General features: G+C 36.1%; 1 long non-coding RNA gene across 1 annotated transcript; it reads right to left on the minus strand.

Moving 5' to 3' along the window:
- Positions 1-2,708: 2,708 nt before the first annotated feature.
- On the minus strand, positions 2,709-4,085 carry LOC122061531. Its single transcript, XR_006134669.1, has 4 exons — positions 3,913-4,085; positions 3,732-3,822; positions 3,502-3,571; positions 2,709-3,396 (listed from the first exon to the last, which is right to left on the minus strand). It is a non-coding gene; the product is annotated as an uncharacterized LOC122061531 (long non-coding RNA).
- Between the last annotated feature and the right edge of the window lie 807 nt (positions 4,086-4,892).

Below are 4,892 nucleotides of genomic sequence, written 5' to 3' on the forward strand. Positions count from 1 at the left end.
AATCAGAATCATGGTCGAGAGTTTTTGGAGTTAACAAAAAGTAATTTGGATGATGTGGGGATGCCTGGAAATTTACAGATGAAAATTGGTTCCTGTAATTATTAATTTCATTAGGTTTGTGTCCTTTGAAGGGATAACCTTGTTGATTAGTATCCTTTCAAGAGATAACCTTGTTGATTAATGCGTAAGCCTGGTTATTCTTGTTGATTTGATGGGTTGTACCCATAGTCCCTAAGTTTTTCTTTCTAACAAATGAAAACGGGCCAAGAGATTTGTGGTTGAGACTTGAGAGTAAAGATGATTGGACCTAAAAATAGAACCAGGGATAGGCTCAAGAGGATTAAGAGCATGGAACTGGCTTGGGGGATTTTTTTTTTGGGTAAAAGCTTAGGGTAGTTAACTTGGAAAAAAGTTAAATCCTAAAACTCTTGAAAATATATATCCGTCACCAAAAATAAGGGTGATGGAAATTTTATTTGTCGCCATTCCATAGCCCATAATGCGTGATCTCCTCCTTGCCACACCTGACATGGCATGCCTAAAAAGATTTAATTCTATCTTCTAGATCATATCATGCACTAGTATTTGACTAGAGAGAAATTTCAGGGATAGTATTCTTAAAGTAAAAAAGAGGCACCGATCCTTTCATGGATTACCAAAATCTTTCCTCTAATCCAGCAGGTATTGATAACATTGCTCTTTCAATCTCTACTGATCTTTGACTTGCAAACAAAAAAAAAAAATAGGGTTAACAAAAAAAAAAAAAAAAAACAAGGATCAACTGGGTAGATCTGGCGTTTTGGTGATTATTTGTAGTTTGAACTTTGATTCAGTGTGAATCAGGAACTTGGTTCTCTTATGGCCAGCACAAACTTGATATTTATGATTCCAATTCGTACAAAAAGGAAAATGATTTTAAGAAATAGTAAAAAGATTAAGATATATGTGGGAATTATTTTAGAGGAACTGTCCAACAAGATAATGACAATTCGAAGGTTCAAATGCATGAGCCATGAAAGGAATAGGCTACTTTGTATTCATCTGTTTCTGTGTCTTTCTTTCACTTTTATGAACCCATGGAAATTGTCCTCTTTTAACCAAAGAAATAAATGCCATATCTAAGGTGTATAAACACCCCTACCACAAAGACCTATGCAACCAGAACATTCCTCTTCTTGAAAGAGGATGGGACCTTGAAGCCACCGGCAATTGAGTTGAGTCTACCACATCCAGATGGTGATGAATATGGTTCAATTAGTAAGGTCTTCACCCCTGCTGAAGAAGGTGTTGAGGCCTCAGTATGGCAACTGGCTAAAGCTTATGCAGCTATAAATGACTCTAGTGTTCACTAGCTTATCAGTCACTGGTAATTAAATGCTTCACATTGGAAGATTTGTGATAAGAATCTGTATCATAACAGTTTAATTGATGATTTTCTTATTTTGGTTGCAGGTTACATACACATGCCCCGATTGAAAGCTTTTGAAGAATTTGGAAGCAGGACATCAGATTCATAACAGGTTCCACACATTCTTCTGATGAGGTCTATCTTGGGCAGAGGGACAAACTGGACACCAGATACAGAACCATTGGAAACCTTTGAAGAATTTGGAAAGAGGCTAGTAAAGATTGAGAATAGAATTATAGGGATGAACAATGACAAAAGATTGAGGAATCGAATAGGGCCTGTCTTAATCCCATACACCTTGCTCTATCCAGACATTTCCAATTATTCTGGTATTGGTTGGCTAACCAGAAGAAGAATCCCCAATAGTGTCTCAATCCAAGGCTGAATTAACTGTTCTAGTTCCAAAGTAGTTGAGTCTTTAAGTAATCAGATTACTTAGTTCAAGAGTGGTAGAATGGAACTTGTATGTGATGTGGTACAGAATAGCATATATATAGACTTGTATACAATACACAAGATGTAAATCTTAAATGTCAGAATAAATTCTATTTGTTTCTAATAAATCCTAATTCCATGCACTTCTATCACTCAACATATGGTCATGGCATCATCATTGACATCGAAGCAACCTCCAGCCCAATCTAAAGATTATAATGTAGTTCCCAGTCACCTAAAGACTAGGTTTTCAAAACCAGCAACAAACAAATTAATAAATTTTCTAGAATTCAAGAGAAATCCCACCAAACTAATCCAGAAACTCAGATTTTGCCCAATCCTTGGTCGAATGCTAGTTTAATGAAGAAACACAAAATTAAAATCTTAGATTAACTAATGGACAGATTTCTGAGCTTTGATTAAATCTTATCCAAGCAAGGATTGCTTAAATAGAGAACTTCAGTCAGTTCAATAACAAGAAGTCATAATTGGCTCAAAAGAAAACTAAGTGGTCTATTAATCAGGATGGATACCACAGTAAAACCTCCGTAGTTTCTGACGGTTGAGATAGAAGATATTAAAGAATCCTAATTTAACAAGGAAAGTTCAACTTGGACAGAATTCAGTACCAGTACTATACCAACAGATTTCAGAAGGTGAGTTAATTATGATATTAATCAGTAGACACCCATTAGAAACTACAATATATCTCTAAAACCAGAACTGATATATCACAATGCATGTATTGAAAAAGGATGACCATACTTGATCACAAAATACAGGAGAACCTTCAAAGAAAAAAAAAAAAAAAACATAATGTAACTCTGTAGTTTTATCAAATAACAAAATCAATGTAGAGATCCTAGATAAAGCCATAACCCAAACAATTCACATGATGGTGCACACACGAAACAAAGATGCAAAAAACAGAAAGAGAGGTGCCCTTCAATGTTAATGTTATGGATAGGATGAGGATCCAATCATTTGGTCAACGAGGAAGGATAGATCAACAGAAAGACACAACTCACCCAACACATTTATAAATGTAGTTAAGGTTTCATTGGACCATTTAAATGATTATATCACACCGCCCCAACACACTCAACACAATCTGTCAGAAATATAACTCAAGGCCCCTTCTTCCGGTTCTCTCTCAGACTCACTACTTCCCTACTAGATACTACTGAAAGGCCTCCATCAAACCTCTTTTGTGTGTTTCAGTAGAAATTTGGCTCTCCCAAACAAAACAAGACAAAACCCAGGATCACAGCCAAAATCCATTTTGAAACCACCAAGACATGGACACTCAAAATCTTTAGTTTAGATGACCCTACAAGTCAGTTCATGGTACACTGACTTTACAAACAAAACCATTATCAGAACACTCACTCAGCAATGTACACAGTTAAAAACACAAGTACCCATTGCCGAAATTTCATTACCTCTCCACAGGATTAGAAGAGGATGCCTCTTGCCTCGGTTCTCTCAGATACCCAAGTAATGTTTCAGCCTGTGGAGTCGCACAACCAAACTCAAAGTTCGTATCAACTCATCTGTGAATTAGAAGAGGAAAAAAACAAGGATTCTATGAGATACACAGGCAAGAATCATTTAAATTGGCTACAAGAACATAATCTCATCTCTAATTCTCTACCAACCTGTAACAATTGCATATGTGATACAAAAAGAATCACCAACTCATGGGGTATGTCCATTGTGTAGTTCGCACTGATTACAGGGAGAGATGGAGGAAATCAAATTAGGCATATAACCTGTAAGCCTTTCAAGTTTCAATCTCTATTTGCTACCATGATTTCAGTAGGTAGAACCCTAATAGAGAGTAAAAAAAGGGCAGATTGTATCCCAGGCCCCAAACTATAATTCTTACCTTGTGCTTCGCTCGGGCACTTCAGGACTGTGAGAGAGCGACCAACGGAGGGATTCCGCCTTCCCTTACAAGCAAACCTCTGTTCCGATCACTGTCCACGCAAAGTTGCAGAAGTGTTAATGAGAGAGAGCAATAGGATGGACAAAGATTTTGAGAGGGGAATGGGGGTTACGGTTCTCACTTCTGAGAAAAAGTTTAAGAGCAAGAGGGAGATCTAGAAAGAGAAGAGAGAGGATTTCGAGAGGAAATGGAGGTTATTGTACTAATCACGATCACTTCTGAGAAAGAGTTCAAGAGCAACAGGGAGATTTGGAGAGAGAGAGAATAGCGGCAAGGTGGAGGGAGTGAGGCAATACAGTCAATTAAGCCGCGAAAACTAAAATTCCTCCTTTTAGGAGTGAGGCAATATGGTGAATTAAGCGCGGAAATTAAAATTCATTTTTGGGGAGACGGTTATATGTATTTTGTCATCCAAAATATTATTTGAGACGGTAAATTTTAATGTCGTTCAATTTTATCGCATTCATACTAATTGAATTTGATAATCAAATATTTTGTGATGGTAATTTTTTGTTATGATAAACTTACAAAGGGTGACAGATATATTTATCATCTTTGAAAACAATATTTGGTGATAGTTTTATTTATACCTTAGTCTTAAACTAATAAATGGTGACCGTTTTTCTATCGTCATAGTAAATATTTTTCAGCGACAGGCCTTATATTACCGTCTCTATAAATAATATATGGTATCAGTATACGTTTAACCGTCACCCAAAATAATTTTATGATGACAGTTATTTTTTCTGTGACAATATATTATATTCGGAGATGGTAAAAAAATATTGTCACCCAAAGGTGTGGCCAAAAATTGCTTTTCTTGTAGACGAGGCTTTCTATCCCAAAAAAAATAATCATTCAAAATGTAAGTACATCTTAAATGCTAAGGTAGAATTGTTTTTTTCTTTTTTTTGTTAACAAAAAGAAAAAAGGTTTCTCATTTTTAGTAATTAATGCGAATTTCATCAATAAAAGAGAGATTATGAGAGAATTTCCCACTTTGGCATCGTAGGAAAAACTTTTCCCCTTAAATTTATGCTAACCTTTATCTCAGTGGGCCAATGCAGGATGGGCCCAACTGTTAAGAGGAGCATGGGTTCT

Source organism: Macadamia integrifolia, chromosome 2 (genome assembly GCF_013358625.1).
Source record: "Macadamia integrifolia cultivar HAES 741 chromosome 2, SCU_Mint_v3, whole genome shotgun sequence".
NCBI classification, from domain to species: Eukaryota; Viridiplantae; Streptophyta; class Magnoliopsida; order Proteales; family Proteaceae; genus Macadamia; species Macadamia integrifolia.